The sequence below is a fragment of the Musca autumnalis genome, unplaced genomic scaffold (genome assembly GCF_047663935.1).
Source record: "Musca autumnalis isolate F117 unplaced genomic scaffold, ASM4766393v1 scaffold_3, whole genome shotgun sequence".
NCBI lineage: Eukaryota > Metazoa > Arthropoda > Insecta > Diptera > Muscidae > Musca > Musca autumnalis.
Window position 1 is genome coordinate 24,651,147 of NW_027411866.1, and position 22,984 is coordinate 24,674,130.

The window sequence follows — 22,984 nt, forward strand, 5'->3', positions numbered from 1 at the left end:
TTATTCAAAAAATACAAACTTTATCTCCCTTATCACAATTGTATCACCATTTTCAAAAGTACGTTTTGTTATATTTATTTGTTTTCTCGGCAGAGTTTATTCTTCTGGTCGATTATAAAAACTCTCAGCAGCTTGTATATAAAGATTTTCTTCTGGTCGTCTATAAATACTTCTCGAAGTACTTGTATAAATATCAAATTAAAAATCTATAGCCTCTCATCTATGAAGACTTTTTTCTATAATAACTTCCCTTCAGCTCGTCTATAAAAATTCACTTCAGTCCTTGTCATGCTGGCTCCGACGAAATAATCTTTAACTCCAAATCTTGTCTTTTCTAGATTATGTAGCATTCTCCTGATACATTTCTGGGGAAGACTTCCCATCACGAGATAAGTCATACTTTACAGATCTAAGACCTTAAGTAGACGTTCGGTGTTTAAAAATAACAATTAATTGCAAAATGTATGAGTCAACAAGTTTGGAAAATCTAATTTTCAAAGTGTCCTTTTCTATACGAAAAGATGTTTGGAGGCGAACTTTAGTCGACTAGACGAAATGCGTCATGTTACCGTAAAAGCCCAACGCTACCACACCATGCTGACTGATTATTTGTGGCCTGAATTGAAAGATATGGACCTGGAAGACATGTGCTTCTTACAGACCAGTGCCACAAGATACAAAACAACGTTATAATCGACTTATTGAAGAGTAAGTTTAAGTAAGCGTGTTATCACAAGATGTGGTCCAGTCGATTAGGCACCTCGTTCGTGCCATTTGTCGGCTCTAGACTATATTCTCTGGGGCTATTTCAGTCATTAGTCTATGGCAACAAACCTTGGAAGAGCTCAAAATCAACATTGAACGGGAAATAGTGACTGTTTTGGCTGAAATTTGTGGCCGAGTCATCGAAAATTGAGTCCACCGTATTGTGACAGATGTAATTTTTGCGATTCATTTAAAAACAAATATGTTGTCAAGTCCTTATTGGTCGGATATCATTTAGCTAATATGAATTGATATGCGAGAAGTCTACCTTGTCCCTTCTATCGGTGGGAATATATATGTAGATGTGGGAAGGAATCAATGATTATTCAAAGACAATAATAGACGCCTTTTTTATGATCGACAGGACGATTGCTTTCATGGATGAATCGTATAGGGGACTGGGAAGGAATGAATTAGCCCTCAAAGACAATACCAAAAGCCTGTTTATAGCCGATAAGATAAATATTTTAAGAGACTACTCTTAAGGACATTTATAAATCATTGATCAAATAAACCGCCGTCTTTATTAATAAAAGGAAAGAAAGCAATAGTCGGCAAAGTTTAAATGTCTGTAAAGGAGTCTTCATCAAATACTCCAATGAAGTTTGACACGTTGTCGACTTGGAAATAGACTTCATAAGTGATTGCGAAGAAGAATTTATAAAGAAGTGCTAATATGTCTATAATGTTGTGTAGATTTTTTCCAATTAGGTTGTTTTTGTATGCATTTGACGGTTTGTAGACCTTTTTATATTATTTATACCGACGTTTAGTCAATTTTTTACACCTTCATGGATTTTTTTTCTTTATTTATTCCACTTGGGAACATAGTTCTTCTACAAGATTATTCCAAGCTATTCTGTCATTACATATAATTTTTATATCGTCTTAAGATTTATTAAGGTGTTTAGTTCTTTTAAGATTGTTCTGCGCCAAGACATCTTTGGACGGCCTGGCTTTCTCGTTCCTTCTGAGGGTGTACCCAAACCAATTCCATTATCGTCCACATATTTGTCGCGTTATGGGTTATTGTCTTATCAACTTAAGTAGGTCCTCGATTGAAATTATGTTTGGCTAAAATATTCTACATACAGTGAGTGTCAAAAATATTCGGTTTTCAATTATACCAATAACAACACCTCAGTATTTTAGAAGTCCATACCCAAAAACCAAATACTTAAAGAATGTTGGTCCTGTGGCAAATAAAATTTTAAAATTTAAAAATTTAGTTAACATGGATTCATGGCAACCCTATAAGCGAGAATAACAAAGAACGGTTTGTTAAACCTGTTTTCTATGCGTCAAAAATATTCGGCCTTTTCTGTGTACTCCAACAAAAAAAGTACAAAGGAACTTCTTGGAGACATGTATTTACCAATGACTTATAATGGGTTACAATGCTATGAGAAGCTTTAGCTTTATGATTTTTTGGAATGTAAGTGCATATTTTGTATCTTCTGAAAGTCATTTAGGGTTCGGTGACCAATTTCATGAATATTAAGAGAGGTTTAACCGTTAGTTTTCAGGAGATTCCTCTACCTTCCTCCCAGTCCATGGTTTTGCAAGTTCTTGCAACTACTTGCAAGTACTTCTCATTTCTCTTTTACTAAACAGCATTTTGTAAAAGTTTGTACAAATTTGTACAAACTTTTGAGTTATCGTACAGACCTATAACCAGCTTTCTCTTTTCTAGGATAGCGTTTTTCTTTAGCGCTAAATTTTAATAAGCTTCGTTCCAGAACTAACAAGTTTTTACACATTTAACTCATTTTGCAAATTTTTAAACAAAATTCGTTACCGTACACTAAAAAAGTTGCAAAATGTTGACTTCTCTTTGTTCAAAAATGGCGCTAAATAGCTTTCTCTTTAGAAACTTTTTACACGACAAATTTGAGCGAGCAAAAATGTGCAACATGTTTGCCGGCTTCTAATTAGTTGATACGCCGACTTTGACATTTGTTCCAGATTTTCTGACGTTTCTGCCATCTTTCCGTTCCGTACATTTGGGAAAAAAGGTGTATGTTCGAAAAGTACTGGAACGAAGCTATAATCTATATATATAAAATTGAAATTTGTTTGTACGTTTGTTTGTTTGTTTGTTTGTTTGTGCCTTATAGACGCGAAAACCGCTGAACAGATCTTACTGAAATTTTTAGGGTACATTGCTACATGGCCTGGAATGAAAATAGGCCATATCATTTTTTGAAATTTCGCGTTGATCTGGAGATATAGCATCAAAACCGGAGGTACCTCCAAAAAATTTAGATTTTGTATGCAAATATCGTTATAACTGTTACAGATACAATCTCCAAATTTTGTATGGGTGACGGAATTTGATGAAGAAATAAATTTACCAAATTATATTTAAATCGGTTCAGATTTAGATATAGCTCCCATACACGTATATTTTCGGCCGACTTCCTTATTTTATGCACCAAACACGCTATATGTGTCCAATTTCGCTGAAATTTGGAGGGTCTGACGGAATTTGTTCTAGAAATAAATGTGCTAAATTATATAGAGATCGGTTCAGTTTTGAATATAGCTCCTATATATATTTTCGCCGATTTCCTGTATTTTATGCACCAAACACGCTATATATGACCAATTTCGCTGAAATTTGAAATGTGTTACAAAACTTGGTCTAGAAATAAATGTGCCGAATTATATCGAAATCGGTTCGGATTTGGATATAGCTCCCATATATATTTTCGGCCGATTTTCCGCATTTGATGCACCAAACACTGTAAATATGTGCACTTTCGCTGAAATTTGGAATGTGTAACGGAATTTGGTCTAGACATAAATGTGCCGAATTATATCGAAATCGGTTCAGATTTGGCTATAGCTCCCATATATATTTTCGGCCGATTTTCCGCATTTGATGCACCAAACACGCTATATATGTCCAATTTCGCTGAAATTTGGAATGTGTAATGGAATATGGTCTAGGCATAAATGTGCCGAATTATATCGAAAACGGTTCAGATTTGGATATAGCTCCAATATATATTTTTGGCCGATTTTCCACATTTATTGCACCAAACACGCTATATATGTTCAATTTCGCTGAAAATTGGAGGGTCTGACGGAATTTGTTCCAGAAATAAATGTGCTAACTTATATAGAGATCGGTTCAGATTTGAATATAGCTCCCATATATATTTTCGGCCGATTTCCTGTATTTTATGCACCAAGCACGCTATATATGTCCAATTTCGCTGAAATTTGGAATGTGTTACAAAACTTGGTCTAGACATAAATGTGCCGAATTATATCGAAATCGGTTAAGATTTGGCTATAGCTCCCATATATATTTTCGGCCGATTTTCCGCATTTGTTGCACCAAACACGCTATATATATATCCAATTTCGCTGAAATTTGGAATGTGTAACGGAATTTGGTCTAGGCATAAATGTGCCGAAATATATCGAAAACGGTTCAGATTTGGATATAGCTCCAATATATATTTTCGGCCGACTTCCTGTATTTTATGCACCAAGCACGCTATATATGTCCAATTTCGCTGAAATTTGGAATGTGTTACAGAAACACGCTATATGTGTCCAATGTCGCTGGAATTTGGTATGTCTGACGGAATTTGTTCCAAAAATAAATGTGTCAAATTATATCGAGACCGGTTCAGATTTGGACACACTACATATGTCCAATTTCACTGAAATTTCGAAAACGTGGCGCAATTCGTTCTAGAAATAAGTGGGACAAATTATATCGAAATCGGTTAATATTTGAATATAGCTGTCATATATATTTTCGGCTGATTTTCTGTGTTTTATGCACAAAATGTAAATGTGAGGCGGGATTTGGTCTAAAAAATAAATTTGACGAATTATATCGAGAGCGCTTCATATAGGAATATATGTAGCTACCCACATATATTTTCGGTCGATTTCATGTTTTTGTTACGTATGTTCAATTTCAATGAAATTTTGAAGACTTAGCAGTCAGTAAAAGTCATCATTATTTACAGAAGTACTTATAGTCGGGAAGGAATTGACCAAGGCTACAGCTATTAAGTATCATGTCTTTGAGAGACTTCTTAAGATTTATGTTTTATTATGATATATATTAGGAATATTTATAGGTGGAAAGGCTTTCGGAGGAGTGTTACCTCCTGAAACATACAAAAATACCATAGTAGCTCCATAATAACCCTGAATAGGTATATAACGCCTTCATATCTCCTTTATTATTCGTTAAAATATTAAAAATTTTAAAATAATTATGGCATTCCATTATATTTTATCGAAGTCGGGGCAGCAAAGCGCACCGGGTTCAGCCAGTTATGATATATATTAGGAATACTTATAGGTGGAAAGGCTTTCGGAGGAGTGTTACCTCCTGAAACATACAAAAATACCATAGTAGCTCCATAACAACCCTGAGTAGGTATATAACGCCTTCATATTTCCTTTATTATTCGTTAAAATATTAAAAATTTTGAAATAATTATGTCATTCCATTATATTTTATCGAAGTCGGGGCAGCAAAGCGCACCGGGTTCAGCTAGTTTGCTATAAAATATAATATTTTTACACACAGGAACAAAGTTTCTGTTCGCAATTATTAACATGTGTACTAATATTGCAGAAAAAGTTCGATGATGACCTGTATTTAGGCGAAATATTTAACAAAAGTTACTTACTTTACTTACTTACTTACTTAGCTGGCCCATTACAGAACATTTGTTCTATAGGCCGAACTAAGAAGAGATCTCCATTCCTCTCTATTTGTTGCTTTGCTCTCTGGAATACCGCGCCTTTTCATCTCAACATCCACTTGTTTGCGCCATCTATTCCTTGGCCTGCCAATTCTGCGTGCACCGCCATGTGGCATGTATTCATACGCCTTTTTAGCGGGTTCATCATCGCTCATTCTTATGATATGGCCTAGCCAACGCAATCGCTGCATCTCGATACGTTTAACAATATTGATGTCGTTGTATAGCAGATACAGCTCGTGGTTCATGCGACGTCGATATTCACCGTCAACGCAGATTGGTCCGTAGATCTTTCGAAGAATTTTTCTCTCAAACACACCAAGCACTGCCATGTCTGCTTGCGCAAGTACCCAGGCTTCGGAGCCATACATCAGCACGGGTAGTATCAGTGTTTTGTAGAGCGTTATTTTTGTTTGACGAGATGTGGCTTTGTTTTTAAACTGCTTACTTAATCCAAAGTAGCATCTGTTGGCCAATACAATTCTTCTTTTTATTTCACAACTGATGTCGTTTGTTGTGTTGACGGAGGTGCCGAGGTAGACGAAGTCTTTTACTACCTCAATATTATAGGAACCAACTTCCACAGTCGGTCCGAGCTCAATGGACGCATTGCGCGTCGACACCATCAACTTGGTCTTCTCACCGTTTACCGCCAGACCCACTTTAGCAGATTCTCCTTCGACCTTTATAAAGGTATCAGTTACTTCTTTTACTGATCGACCCATGATGTCTATATCATCAGCATAAGCAAGTAACATGTGACTATTGGTGTAGATTGTGCCACTTCTTTTGACGTTTGCCTCTCGTATAACCTTTTCTAGCAGGATGTTGAAGAGGTCACACGAAAGGCTGTCTCCTTGTCTGAAACCTCTTTTGGTACCAAACTCTTCGGAGAGGTTCTTTCCTATTTTAACTGAGGACCTCGTGTCAGTTAAAGTCATTTTACAAAGCCGGATGAGCTTTGCGGGAATACCAAATTCAGACATGGCTTGGAATACCTTTGAGCGCAGCGGACTGTCGAAGGCTGCTTTATAATCGACAAAAAGGTGGTAGGTGTCGATCTGCATCTCTTGGGTCTTCTCCAGGATTTGCCGCAGGGTAAATATCTGGTCAATGGTGGACTTGCCAGGTCTAAAGCCGCATTGGTATGGTCCAATAATCTCGTTGACCATTGGCTTTAGTCGTTCGCACAATATGCCTGACACGATCTTGTAGGCAATAGGGAGTAGACTTATGCCCCTATAGTTAGAGCATACAGTCTTATCTCCCTTCTTGTGGACGGGGCACAGGATACTCAGGTTCCAATCGTCGGGTACTCGTTCTTCCTGCCAGATGGTGCTAACTAGCTGATGAATACACCTTATCAGCGTGTCGCCTCCGGTTTTGAACAGCTCGGCTGGTAAGCCATCGGCCCCTGCTGCCTTATTATTCTTCAGCCGATTTATTGCTGTCTTTACCTCATCTTGGCTGGGCAGTATACATTCAATACCATCTTCTGGGATTGGGACTGTGGTATCTTCGTCTTCTTCGCTGCTATTGGATACCAACAGATTTGAAAAATGTTCTTTCCATATCCTGAGTATACTATCTGTATCAGTTACCAAATTACCTTGCTGGTCTCTACAGGAGGATGTGCCTGTACCAAAGCCATCAGTTTGATGCTTGACTCTTTGGTAGAATTTTCGGACTTCATTCTGGCTCCTGTACATCTCGATTTTTTCACACTCCCGCTTTTCCATCTCTCTCTTTTTCCTGCGGAAAAGACGTTTCTCCTCTCTCCTTTTCTCCCTGTATCTCTCTCGTGCGCTACGCGTTGCTACGGATTGTAAAGTAGCCTTATATGCCGCATTTTTCTCTTCGGTGGCAGCACGACACTCCTCATCATACCATGGATTCCTTGGTGGAGGTCTCTGGTATCCAAGTATGGATTTTGCGGCTGTTTGCATGGAGTGGGCAATGCTTTGCCATTGCGCTGATATGTTATCGGGATGAGGAGGGCTTTGATTAAGCAATTGGGCTAGTTGAGTGGAATATGCTGTGGCTATCTGTTGTGATTGCAGCTTACCGATGTCTAACTTTCGTGTTGTGTCTGCTCGTACTTTGTTTGCTACGTTTAAGCGGGTGCGTACCTTTGCTGCAACAAGGTAGTGGTCCGAATCAATGTTTGCGCCTCGGAACGATCGTACATCCAACACGCTCGATGAATGTCTTCCATCTATCACAACATGATCAATTTGGTTTCTTGTTTTCTGATCTGGAGACAGCCAGGTGCCCTTATGAATATCGAGATGATTAAATCTGGTACTGCTAACTACCATGTTTTTTGCAGCTGCAAAGTCTATCAGTCTCATACCATTGTCAGCTGTTTCACTGTGGAGACTGAATTTCCCGACTGTTGGGCCAAAGATATTCTCCTTTCCAATTTTGGCATTAAAATCGCCTAGAATGATTTTAATGTCATGGGCAGGGCAACGGTCATATGTTTCTTCTAAGCACTCGTAAAATATATCTTTGGTCTGTTCGTCCTTTTCTTCAGTGGGAGCATGAGCGCAAATAAAGCTGATGTTGGAGAATTTAGCTTTTATTCGAATTGCAGCAAGTCTTTCATTCACTGGAGTGAAGCTGGATACAAGATGTTTTAGTCTCCGACTAACTACGAATCCACAACCAAACTCATGCTTTACGTCATGGCAGCTATAATACAGTGCGTCACCTTTAGGTGTTGTTGTGACGCCTTTCCCAATCCATCGTATTTCCTGTATGGCAGTAATATCGGTCTTGTACTTTTCAAGTACGTCTGCCAATGCGAAGACTGCACCTTCTCTATAAAGAGTGCGAACATTCCAGGTGCAGATTCGCAGATCATGGTCCTTAAAACGTTTGCGGGGTTCGTCAACTTTAGAGGGGTTTGTTTTTCTTTTCTTTCGTTTTTTCATAGTAGACTGTTTTTTCTAGGGGAGGGTTACTAACCCGACGCCCAAACCCAAGTTTTTAACGTTCTTATGGGTGAACGCGCGGCACATGTTAGCTCACTACCTTTAACGGGTGTTAAAGGCAGTTCCCCAGGTGACACCACGGGGAGGTCAGTGTCCACTTGGGATGAAAGAGGGACCAAGATAAATCCTGGGCTTTGCCATGTTAAAACCGGTCAGGACCGTTCCTTGGTATCTTCCATCCCCTACGTCACCCTTTAACAAAAGTTACAAAACCGAATATAGTTGACGCATAGAAAACAGGGTTAACAACGATTTCTTTGTTATTCTCGCTTATAGAGATGCCATGAATCCATGTTACATACATTTTGTAAGTGCCACAGGACCAACCTTTTTTCAAGTATTTGGTTTTTTGGATATTGGGTACGGGCTTCTAAAATACTGAGGTGTTATTATTGGTGAAATTGACACTCACTGTACTTAAAAATAGTTAATTGCAAAATGTATGAGTCAACAAGTTTAGAAAATCTTATTTTAAGTGTTTCCTTTCCTATACGAAAAGATGTTTGGATGCGAAATCGAACATTAATGGAATCGGAATATATAGAATCACTTCTGGTCGCCTATAAGGACTCCCTTCTGGTCGTCTAAAAAGACTATCTTTCTGGTCGTCTATAAAGACTCTCTTTCTGATCGGCTAATAAGGCGTATCGTATATAAAGACTTTCTTCTGGTAGACTCCCTGTAATCTCGCCTGGTCGTCTATATAAACTCTCTCTAGCTCATCTATAAACCCTCCCTGCCACCGACCATAAACGTTTATTTCTGCTCCTCTGTTAAGACATTCTTTTGTCATTCGTTATTACACCATTTTCGAGGTACGTAAATTTCGTAATTTTTCTTTTCTTCTATTTATACTTCCTTCTTCTTCTGGTCAACTGTAAAAACCCTCTGTAGCTCATCTACAAGAAATCTCTTCTGATCGTCTATAGATACTCCTGCGGCTCGTGTACAATGACCAAATTAACAAATCTATAATGACCATCGTCATTGTAATTTTCCTTCAGGTAAGGTAAGTAGTTAGTTTAGGCTTCTAAAATTTTTAAGAAATAACCCATTATTTTCAGCTTACTAGTAATGTATAAATTAGTTTGTTTACATTACTTTGTAATGCGTTACATAATGACTAACGGATCCGATTTTTTCTGGGACTCTCTTTCCAACTCTTAATGTTTACGATTTCCCTCTTCCTATGTGCACGGATTTTGATCTGTCAGATAAGATACAACATCATGATATTTGTCGATGAAGAAAATTTCCGATGTTTGGGGCAAAAGTTATATAGATCGACAACATCAAACGCTTTCGAATTGACCGAGTAGAACAAGAAAGTACACATTAATTTCATATATGTATAATTTTTCCTACATTGCAATTCGATAGCCTTAAGGCCTGGGTACATAAGCTGCTTTGCCTGGCTGCCTTGCTTTCCTGCTTCATTTTTGACATAATAAAAATAAAAGAATGAAGGAGGCCGAGCAAATTTCGAACTGGGTTGCCCTTTTCTTTTTTATTCTTTTATCAGAAGCAAGCAAGGCAACCAGGCGAGTCAGCTTATGTACCCAGGCCTTTAGCGCCAGAAACGATTGTATCCGACAATATTACAAGGCAATTCAAGGCCATCTATATGTAATTTGCACCAAGAATTCCGCGGAATCTATTCGCTTCCTTAGAAATCTGAGGAAAATCGTGCATTTATCGACGTTCAGGAAGGTAGAATACGCACAAAAACAACTTCAAAGCTTTCTAGGGTCTCAAGATTTGCCATCTGATACGAATTTTGTGCTTTTTATAAAGTACAATACCTAAAAACGCAAAAAATTAAGCAAGGGTCAGCTTTAACGAGGTATATAAGAAATTTGACCCTAAATAACGGCATTTGGCCCCCACAAATTATTTTCTTTTCTCTAAAATATATCTCAGACACCCAGAGACATTCGCCAAAACTAAAAAAAATTATAAATTTTGCTACTAATTCCATAAATTTTACGATAATATTCGTATTTCCTTGGGGTGTATGTATACTTTTCTGTGTTGTGAAAATTGAATTTCTTTAATTGTAATTAATATACGTATTAGATTAAAATAAATTTGTGTAAGTATGGTTATTTAGTCACCAAGGAGCCACACAGTGCAGTTCTTGCTGTAAAAAACCCAACGATTTAGCCAAAACTGCATTTTTGTAGGGTGTATGTATACTTTTCTGTGTCACTGTACGTAGGCGTTTAAGTTGTCAGTTCCATTGAATATCTGTCAACTGCCCACTTGTTTTAGGTGACAATTTAAGAAATACGTATACCCCGTTTAGACTATCCTTGGCTTAGCAAATCCAGTGGATTTAAGTTGTCACCTTCATACAATATATGCCAAATAAATCGAGATAATGCACTTAATCATCGTATAAGTGCATAGTCTAAAACAAGTTTTAGAAAGAACAAAGAATCTTTATCAATAACTAATAGTACGTTTACATATACGAAATCTGTGGGATTTGAACTGTCAATTTCTTTCGGTATATGGCAAATGAAAACTCATCTGAAATTCATTGGATTTCATTTTACGTTTAAGCAATGGAATTGAAATTGAATGGATTTCGTAAATGTAAACATACTATAAATTTCCCCTTATTAGGTTTTCGCCGTAAACAAATTAATCTTAATAATAATTTAAATTAATTAGTTATGACAGATGATATCGCAATTTCTTTTATACAGAATCGCTTCCTCCACCAAGAAGAATGCGGAAGACAAAAAGGTAGAAAAAGATTTCAAGACAAGAATGCATTTAAAATAATTTGTCCATACAAGAAAATTTTGTGAGGAAAGCTTCCCAAAAAAACAACAACAAAGGACCCAACAAAAATATAATTTGATTAATTTTTATTATAGACCTGTTCCTTTACGCGCAAGAATCTTCAAGTTTTACAACTTTTTACTCGAAAAGCGTTCCTTTACTTCTGACACCATACAATTCATATTGAAGTAGATTACAACTTTTGCTACTTTTGCCAGTTTTACCATTTTCAAAAGTAAAGGAACAGACCATATGTTTACCTCCTCCCCCTAACTAACTGACTACAACAACAAGAGTAACAGATTTTTTACATAAATAAATATATTTACTATTTGTATGTAAGTCGAGCTCAATCTCATATTTGTTGTTTTCAAATTTAAAAACAACAAGTTTAAAGTGGGAAGTAGTTAAAATTGATTACTTTTGGGGATGGCAAAGAATACTAGTTTCGTCCAACGCCACTTGGACTCATCAGTTCTCTTAGTTCTTTGTGTTGAAACAAAGAACCCTTCCCCAATTTTATGACGACTCGAGCTCAAGAATAAGTGTGACTGATGAATTCGTTTCAATGCGAATTCAACCGAAAACACCTAAAAACTCTCGTAGCCGCATATGTAAACCAAATTAACTACTCCCACTGTCATGTGTCTCCACATTGCAGAGAATGCACATAACTATTTTGATAGTTGTCGAAAAATAACAACAACCCATCGTCCACGGTGCTCTGTGTCTATTTTTAGATTCACTTTTGGCAGTTTTGTTGAGATGTGTGTTTTACTTACTATTTGTATGTAAGTCGAGCTCAATCTCATATTTGTTGTTTTCAAATTTAAAAACAACAAGTTTAAAGTGGGAAGTAGTTAAAATTGATTACTTTTGGGGATGGCAAAGAATACTAGTTTCGTCCAACGCCACTTGGACTCATCAGTTCTCTTAGTTCTTTGTGTTGAAACAAAGAACCCTTCCCCAATTTTATGACGACTCGAGCTCAAGAATAAGTGTGACTGATGAATTCGTTTCAATGCGAATTCAACCGAAAACACCTAAAAACTCTCGTAGCCGCATATGTAAACCAAATTAACTACTCCCACTGTCATGTGTCTCCACATTGCAGAGAATGCACATAACTATTTTGATAGTTGTCGAAAAATAACAACAACCCATCGTCCACGGTGCTCTGTGTCTATTTTTAGATTCACTTTTGGCAGTTTTGTTGAGATGTGTGTTTTCGGTTGAATTCGCATTGAAACGAATTCATCAGTCACACTTATTCTTGAGCTCGAGTCGTCATAAAATTGGGGAAGGGTTCTTTGTTTCAACACAAAGAACTAAGAGAACTGATGAGTCCAAGTGGCGTTGGACGAAACTAGTATTCTTTGCCATCCCCAAAAGTAATCAATTTTAACTACTTCCCACTTTAAACTTGTTGTTTTTAAATTTGAAAACAACAAATATGAGATTGAGCTCGACTTACATACAAATAGTAAGTAAAACACACATCTCAACAAAACTGCCAAAAGTGAATCTAAAAATAGACACAGAGCACCGTGGACGATGGGTTGTTGTTATTTTTCGACAACTATCAAAATAGTTATGTGCATTCTCTGCAATGTGGAGACACATGACAGTGGGAGTAGTTAATTTGGTTTACATATGCGGCTACGAGAGTTTTTAGGTGTTTTCGGTTGAATTCGCATTGAAACGAATTCATCAGTCACACTTATTCTTGAGCTCGAGTCGTCATAAAATTGGGGAAGGGTTCTTTGTTTCAACACAAAGAACTAAGAGAACTGATGAGTCCAAGTGGCGTTGGACGAAACTAGTATTCTTTGCCATCCCCAAAAGTAATCAATTTTAACTACTTCCCACTTTAAACTTGTTGTTTTTAAATTTGAAAACAACAAATATGAGATTGAGCTCGACTTACATACAAATAGTAAGTAAAACACACATCTCAACAAAACTGCCAAAAGTGAATCTAAAAATAAATAAATATAGTAAAATAAGTGTATAAATGGTTGTGGTACTTACTTTATTGTTGCTGTTGTTGTTGCCTTTTTGTTATTGTTGAGATTTTTGTTGTGTTTTTCGGTGCAGAGATGGATGGTTGAATGAATGGATGTGGCCTTTGATTAAATTTCGTTGGCGTTGTTGTTGCAACTACTACTGTTGTTTACTTTATTTTGCTGTTGTTGTCTGTTTTTTATGACATGTGAATTTCACGTCGTATTCGTTCGCTGCTTTATCGTTTCCTTCACCTTTAACGGTATTATCTGGAAGGCTATTAAGACTCTTTGGAAGTAGGAGAGATGCTGCTGGTGTTGTTGTTTCTCCCACTGATAATGTGATGAAGTATATAATTCTCTTTGTTGTGGTGGTAATAACAGTAATTGTTGTATTTGTTGTAGCCACGTTGCAAATTCAATGATTTTGCTGATGATGCCGAGTAGAAATTGCTCTATCACAGTGTAGTAACACTTACCAATACAAACATAATATCGCACTATTCTGGATGGAGGAGGTAGGTGAAAATTTGCACTCAATGTTTCCATTCAAAAATTTCCAATGAATTATTTGTTGTGTGTGTGTGGAAGATGTTGTGGTGAAATTGGTTGGTTTTAATTAATTTAGGTGAATTCTAGGCGTATTGTTATTGTTTCTTTTTTGCAAGATTTGGTAATTTAATTGTTTGCTGTTTTTTATTATACTGAAAAATAAGAAAAACATTTATTCATGTTGATAATACGACTTGACATGTGGCCAAATGGATTAGCATAGGAACAAATAAAGAAAAATCCTCGAAGTTTGAGGCAGAGTTTGTGGTGATCGACTATAGGTCTGTACGGTAACTTTCTCAGCCAACTTTCTTATTACCAAATGTTACTAAATGATGTATTTTTACACAAAAGTTCGGTAAAAGAGAGCGAAGTGAGAGAACAATTTTGACAGTTGTTTGCTGAGAAATTGCTGAAAGCTACTGAAAGAATTTTTCCCAGCAACATTTAGCAAGTTCGATCAGCTGGTTTTTAATCATCTGCTAAAGGCCAGCTGCTCAATGTTTATTTTATTTTTGTGGAAAAGTACTATAAATATTACGATTCAGCTATATTTATTGTTTTATCAATATATTAATTATTTTTTATTTATTTTTCTTAAAATTGAAGAACTTTTTCATTGCTTTGGAGTTAGTTTTTCTTTCATGCATTGGCCCCAATGTTTTTGTTTTGGTTATCAACTGTTATCTTGCTAAAGTTTACTAAATGCTGTCTTTTTACTTTTTTCTCTATTTTCGTATCAAAGAGTAAAATCTCTCTTACTCTCTGAAAATAAGTTACTGAATAATTATTACTGAAAAAGTAAAAAGACACAACTAATAATTACTCAACAATCCCCAGTAACTGCTGTAAAAAGCGGAAAATCTGTCAAATTGCAGATTTGACAATTAAGGCAAAAGAAAAACAACGCGTACTGCCAAAGCAAAATAAAATAAATATAAGTAATAAAAAATTTTATCAGTGAAATAAAAAATAAAAAACATTGAAATTTATTTTTTGTTTGTTGTTATTTTTTAAGCAGCCATGTTTGTTTTTTTTTGACATTGCTGCCAGATCTACTATTTTTCCGTTTATTACTCTTATGTTACACACTGAAACTTTCATACGAAACTTTCCCATTATTCTGGCGTTCTTAGGTCGAGTTCCCCATTACAGTAATTTCATAAAATTACTTTTGTATGGAACTCGATCTATGAACGCCAAAATAATGGGAAAGTTTCGTATGAAAGTTTTAGCATGTAACATAAGAGTTACTTTTGTGCAAAACTTGTTACCTGACAGCAATTTTAACAGTTCTCTCTTTTGCTACATTTACTATTAAAAAGTAAACTCTTATGTTACACGCTGAAACTTTCATACGAAACTTTCCCATTATTTTGGCGTTCTTAGGTCGAGTTCCCCATTACAGTAATTTCATAAAATTACTTTTGTATGGAACTCGATCTATGAACGCCAAAATAATGGGAAAGTTTCGTATGAAAGTTTTAGCATGTAACATAAGAGTTACTTTTGTGCAAAACTTGTTACCTGACAGCAATTTTAACAGTTCTCTCTTTTGCTACGTTTACTATTAAAAAGTAACAAACAAAAAGGAACAAAGTTTTTAAATCAGCTGTTCAATGTAAACAACTTGAAATAGGTCTGTCTGGTTACTTTCCCAGCAGGAACTTTCTCAGAGAGTAATACTATGTTTACATTTACGAAATCCACTCGATTTCAACTGTCAATTCCATTGCTCAAACGTCAAATGAAATCCAATCGATTTCAGATGAGTTTTCATTTGACGTATACACAAAGGAATTGACAGATGGATGGATTTCGTAAATGTAAACATAGTATAAGGAGTTTTTAATTGGTGTTTTCCAGAACTGCAAGAATCTACTAATTTTTACTATTTTCTCCGATAACATAAAGGAAAAAATGTTATCGTAGTAAAAAGTACTAGCTTCTTGCAGGTTCTGGAACAGAGCAATTGCCTTTTGCTAGAAAATTGTAAAAAGTAAACAGACACCTTCCCAGCAAAAACCAGCAAGCAATCAGCTGACTTGCATAAACAGAACAATTTGTCGGCCAATAAAGGAACCAAAGGGAGCAAAAATGCTGTATTTTATTAAAAAAAATAACGAAGAAAATGCACAAAAAAGAAAATTTCCCACATCGAAACTTTGTTACCAAAAAAAAAAACAATACATTTATACCTTGTTCATACTAAGGCTAATTCGCTCTCTATTCGTTGTTCGAACTCAAATTACGATCAGGACAATCATGAATATTTCCCTCGGAATTTTTCCGCACGGAAAATAATTTAAAAAGGTAAATTTCTTTAAAAATCGTTATTTTAAAACGTGGAAAACTGCTAGAATCTCCTAATTATGGAATATTCTTGCCTAATCACAACAATATTCCCTTTTTGGACATAAATACGGAAATAAAAAATTGTGAAACTGGGGAAAGGGAACAAATTCCGCACGGAATATTTATTCATGATTGCCCTGGATATAATTACTTCATTTCCCATACAAAATTTTGAGAACGAACAACGATAGTTGTACATTGTTCAATTTAAATTACTCTCCAAACGACGATAAAAAATGTCCCATCACTAACAAATGAGAGAATTTATCGAAATAAATTAATTATGACAGACAAAATACAAAATTTAAAAATGTATGAAAACCCCAAACATTTGTTGAAAAACTGCAAAACATGAATGAAAAGTAAACGGTTTAACGACTAGTATACATTATAATTGGTCTGTTCCAGTACTGCAAGAATCTACTAATTTCTACTATTTTTCTCGATAACATAAAGGAAACTGTGTTATCGTAGTAAAAAGTAGTAGCTTCTTGCAGGTTCTGGAACAAAGCATATCATAGCAAAGTTTGTCTTCTCTTTCATTGCAGTTACATTTCTTGTACATAGTTTCAAACTAGAATCAAAAGTCAAATGCCTGCCGGAAAGTCTGTATACCAAAAATTTATTTTGGCAGGTCTCTCTCGTATTTTTTAAAATAGAAAAATTTGAAAATATACTGAAAACGCCAACATTTTGAGAAAAAATAGAAAATATGAATGAAAATAATATAATTTAATATTGAATAGATATCTGTAAGGACAAATATTTTTTCAGTTCATTTCAATTAATTTTACAGGTCTTTTAGCTGAAACTTTCTTTAAAATCAGTAAACAAAAACTATGAAATTATGAATCATGTTGCTATGAATTGTGTACCATGTCGTATGAGCGGGTCAATTCGTGTACGTAATTATGAGAACGAACGACGTGATTCAAATGCTGGTATGAACATGGCATAAGAACGTCTAATTTCATGAAATTAGGTCTGTTCGATAACCCAAAAGTTTGCACAAACTGTTACAAAATTCTGTTCGATAACAAACGTGTCCAGTGAAAGAGAGAGGAGAAGTGCTAACAAGTAGTTGCAAGCACTTTTTACTTGCGAAGTTATCGAACAGGTCTATTATTTCATTGAAATCACTCTAGTGTAAGCCTAATACTATGTTTACATTTGCGAAATCCACTCGATTTCAACTGTCAATTCCATTGCTCAAACGTCAAAGGAAATCCAATCGATTTCAGATGAGTTTTCATTTGACGTATACACAAAGGAATTGACAGATGAAATCGAGTGGATTTCGTAAATGTAAACATAGTATAATTCTCGCATACGTGATCGAGTTATTTCGATCGATATTTTAAGTATTTGGATTATGCTAAGTTTATATTTACGAAATCCACTCGATTTCAACTGTCAAATCCATAGGATAAACGTCAAATGAAATCCAGATGAGATTTCATTTGACGTTTGAGCTATGGAATTGACAGTTGAAATCGAGTGGATTTCGTAAATGTAAACTTAGCATTACGGCATCCATTGCCGAATACACATTCGAGTGGAATCTTGCGAGTTTTTGCCCGCCACACATTTGCTGTCGAAATGATTATTTTTGTGGCAAAAAAACGAACTTTAATAGAACATTTTGCAATAAAACTAATCGAACTCGCATACTAATGACTTTTTTGAATAAACAACTAGACAAAAAGAAACTGTTTCTTAAAAATTAAAAATATATTTTCCAATGCCAGAATGCGATTATTATATTTTTACATAGCGGAATTTATTTCGGGTCACTATTACTTTTAATTTTTCACAATTTTCTATTATTTTATACAATTTTCATGTTTTCATTTCATTTTACGAGGAACTTGCCGCACAACACCCTGTTTGTTTGTAATATTTTATGTTTACCATTGGTTTGTTCCAGTACTGCACATTTCTACACATTTTTACTATTTTTTTTCGATAACATAAAGGAAAAATCGGTTATCGGAGTAAAAATGTCTAGAAATGTGTAGTAATGGAACAAACCAAATATGTTTCACCGTTCGATAACCGTATGTATCGATAACTTTTTTAAATAATTTCGATCGTATAATTTGTCTTCGAACAAAAAATCGCGCGATAACGGATGCGAGAATTAGACCCCGGGCCAAGGAAAATTGAATAATTTCCGTAATATACGTCTGATAGTTTTTAATATAATTTTTTAGTTTTTAATATAATATTACAACGCATTTAATGTTATCCACACCTTAGCTTGCTTTAATAACTGTTTTCATTTACCCCAATGGCCAATAAAAAAAGCTTAACAAAACCCTTAATTCAATCAATGTTAATCGATTCATTAGTTTACAAGCTGAGACAACAAATATTAAGTGATGAATATTCAATAGACAATAAAACTTACAAATAAGCTTGTTCAATATTATTTTTATCACATGTTTAATGTGTTATTAAAAATCCCTTGTAATTAATAAATATTTGTTGATTTTATTGATCGATCAATGGCTGGCAAAAAGAATCAAACTGTCAAGCTGGGAAAGTAGCGAATAAGAAAGAAAATTATTCTGGCTACAACTGGATTTTAACAGTTTTGAATTGATTGATGAAAATTGCAATAAACAACAAGTTTAAATTAAAAAACTTTTCATTTCAAAGTGTATGTGTTCTATTAATAAAGCAATTGGGTGTTAGAATGTGTTTTATAGAAGTTTCATAAAATTGCCTTTTTTATTTATAGTGATCTCATTTCAAATAAGAAATTGGCATTTTATGCATAGAAAGAGCAAGGAATTATAATAATTGTTCCACAAACATCCCAGACGGGACAAGGGACACTTCTCTCATATTAATGAGTGCACACGGATTGTCTTAAGACACCACTTGTAAAGAAGTTTTAACTGTGAAAAATGAGATACATACATACAAAATGGAAAAAAATGTCAAAAAAACTAGAACAAATGTCAAAGTCGGCATACCAGCAAATTAGAAGCCGGCAACCATGTTACTATTTTTTACGCACTCAAATTTGTCGTGTAAAAAGTTTTTAAAGAGAGCGTCATTAAGCACCTTTTTTGTTTAAAGAGAAGTGAACATTTTACAAGTGTTTTGTGTACGGGTACGATTTTTTTGGTAAAAGTGGTAAAAATTTTAAAAACTTTTTAGTTCTGGAACAAAGCTATGGCTGAAATGCCCATATTGGCTTCTCAGTGGTCTAATATAACCCTATTCATATTATAAAAGTATTTGTATTTCCACTTGAGGTATTTTAAAGATTCTAACCCACGTATAATTCTTTAATATAGAAGTTTGAATAAAATTCTGTCTGTGGGATGGCTTCGATTCCGCATTCCGGGGTCATAGTGCAAATAAATCTATGTATTTACATCACTACAAAACGGCAGCTGCTAAACTTCTTTCTTACCTGAACAGAAGAAGCCATCGTTTTGCCTCAGGAACCCAATTATGGTCTCTGTACTACACGATAAGAGTTACTCGCTATTTTATACTTCCAATGGGGAGAAGATAAGAACTTGTATTGTAGCTAAGAAAAGTCTAAGTCTTATTCAATTCTATAATTACAGTGACGGCGATACGTCAGTAGTGAGGCTGGAAGTAGGCTCGAAATTCTCCTTGGTGCTAGCCTCGGTCTACATGCCGTATTTAAGTACAAGACTCGCCAAGTCAATTGCCGCGCAAACTTTTGGACAAGACATCAGGCAGTTTGATAATCAACTGTGATGCAAATGCTCATCACTTCTACTGGGGAAGCAGTGACACCAATGTGAGAGGCGAGTTCATATTCGATTTTATTTTGACTAACAATCTGCGAGTATGCCCTAGGCGATACACGTTCATGTCCGCTATAGATGTAAAAGACATCCGCCTCATGGGAACACCAGAAGGACCAACTCTCCATCGTCTTCAAGACTGTGTAAAATTTCAGAACTTCACGCAGGCAGGGAAGTTGACTGGCAAGTTGATGACCTCACAAGTGTTCTTTGGGATTGCTATGTTAAGTCTTGGTAGGAAATCTCAACCAGTTTGGTGGAACATAGAGCTAGCATACCTCAGGAAAGTCAGCAGCAGGGCATACAATAAGGCTAGCAGAACTGAATATAATTCAGATTGGAACACATACATATATAGATACTTTCAATAAATATAAGAGTAAAATTGGTCCCGGTCCACATGCGTTTCTAGATCGAGTTCCATAGTAGAGTAAAATCATAAAATTGCTGTAGTGGGGAATTCGATCTAAGAACGCCTAATTTCATTTTTTAATGAAATTCACGCTATTGTGGACCGGGACTTAGGAAGGTTACAAGAGATTCCTGGATAAACTTCAGTGAGGCAATAGAAAGAGTTAATGCAACCGCCAGATTTTGCAGGGTAATCTCAAAGGATCCCGAACCTATTGGAAGCATCAGACGAAAGGATGGCACGTGGACGAACTCGGCTCTAGAAACTCTAGACAATTTCTTATCTGTTTAGTGTGGTTACGAATAGGACCTACTCCCCTGATGAGGGGGTATTTGTTGATGGGTTAATAAGTAATCAAAGAATTTCATGAGTGATCAGTACCTTTCGAATCCATAAATCTGCTGAATCAGATGTTATCATTCTGGCGATGCTTCAAAATGCACCATCAGTGATTTGTCGACATTAGCTTGACGATTATTTGCTAATGAAGAAAAACAATTAGCAAAACCAAAAGAAAAAAGCGAACGATGACAAAACAAACTAAAAAACAGTGAAATAAAAGCAGAAAATTGAATTTTTATATGTTTCTTTTTGACATTGTTACCAGATCTACAATTTTTCCGTTCCTTTACTCCCGGTCCAAATTAGAGTGATTTCATTAAAAAAAAATCATGAAATTATGCGTTCTTAGATCGAGTTCCATACTGAAGTAATTTTATAAATTTGCTGCAGTGGGGAACTCGAACTAAGAACACCTAATTTCATGAAATTATTTCATTGAAATCACTTTAGTGTGGACCGGGACTTACTTTTCTCGTAAAACTGGCCATGAGAGAACAATTTTCTCTTTTACCATTAAAAGAAAGTAAAAGAACAAAGCTATTATGTCAGAAATGAAGCAGGCAAGCAAGGCAACCCTGCGTTTATACATGACAGGACAGTTGACTTCACGTATGATTGTCTAAATCCCAAAACTTGCCTGTGTGACATCGGCGTCCCGACAACTGCAAAAACAGCTGTAAAATTATGAATGAAAATCATCGATTTCGTTTTGTTTTCCGTTCGCATATTTTGTTTTTGTTCATGTTCTTTTGTTTTCAAAACATTTCAATTATTATCTCACACATTTTCACAAAAATTTCAAAAATTTGTTTGTGAAAAAATTATGGACAACTGGAAGACAGCCGACAAATGTATGTATGTGTTAGTAAATCAGAGTTGTATTAGAAGACAAATTGTCTTCTGTTCCTTGGCGTTTACACAAGACAGACTGTCTGCAAATACAACTCTGATTCACTAACACATACAAACATTTGGCTAGTAGCCTCGGCACTGTCTGGTAATTTTCGTAGACAGTAAATATGGATATTTTTGAATAAATGAAAACAAAACTATTTCAAATAACAAAAAAGACAAAAGGACTGGGATGCAACAAAACAAAAACGAAATATGTAAACGGAAAACAAAAAAAAAAACGACGATTTTCATTCATAATTTTACAACTGTTTTTGCAGTTGCATGGACGCAAGTTTGGAGTTTTGAAATCAATACATGAACTCAACTGTCCTGTCATGTGTAAACGCAGGGTAAACGCCTAGTAAGCAGGTGAGGCAGCTTATGGCTATATCACACCATATCCTTTTTCACATGTATGACATCAGCTTGCCTGTATATTAGTATACCCAAAGTGACAACATACATGTGAAAAAGCAAAAAGGCGTGGTATAGTCATTAGGGATAGGTAAGTCAAATTTCTATTAATCGACTTTTTGCAGTCAAAAGTCTGAAGGTAGAAACAGAAACAGCTCGTTGTTTGCTTTCCAAATGTCAAATTATATGGGGAACGCCGGCGGAATTGCGAAGAAAGCAAGCAACGAGCTGATTCTGTTTCTAAAGCTGAAAACACATACAACGTTTGAGTAAAGTTTTGTGTCGTTTTGGCCGTTTTTACACTGTTGGGCATGATGCCGAAAAATTCAAATTCATTTGAAATATATGCCGGCAAACACATCAACGCCGGACTTTGATGTCGGCCCTGTTGATGTTGTTTTTTTGTCAACGCCCAACGCAAAACTTTACTCAAACGTTGTATGTGCTTTCAGCTTACCTGGGAAGCAAGCAAAGAAAGCGACGATTGATTCTGTTCTGGCCTTAAAGGTGTGAAATGAAATGAATAAAATACGCCGCTTTCTTCACGCTCAGATTCATGTAAAAGATTAAAGGCCAAGTACTACCTAATTCAAATGCTGCCTAATTCATTTGAATTAGGTAGTACTTGTCCTTTAGTCTTTTACATGAAACTGAGCGTGAAAAAGCGGTGTATTTCATTGTGTTTCTACCTTAAAGGCCTGCTTGCCTTTGCTTCTGATAAAAGAATAGAAAAAGAAAAGGGCAATCTAGTTCGAAATTTGCTCGGCGTTTATTCTTTTGTTTTTATTATGTCAGAAATGAAGCAGGCATGGCACAATCATACAGGTACCCGCATCAGCCCAGCTGATGTACTGCAAGCTGTCAAAAAAGTTGTTGTAATTGAAAACATAAAATTAAAAAACAAAAATTTAAACGAAAAATTGTG

At 35.6% G+C, this 22,984-nt stretch overlaps 1 protein-coding gene across 1 annotated transcript in view; it reads right to left on the bottom strand.

Annotated features, from left to right (window-relative positions):
- LOC141398844 (synaptic vesicle glycoprotein 2B) overlaps positions 1 to 22,984 on the bottom strand; it is a 106,306-nt gene that overhangs the window by 71,190 nt on the left and 12,132 nt on the right. Inside the window, exon 2 of the mRNA XM_073976551.1 lies at positions 13,325 to 14,000. The gene's annotated coding sequence lies outside the window, so the exon portion shown is untranslated. The remainder of the gene's footprint in view (positions 1 to 13,324; positions 14,001 to 22,984) is intronic.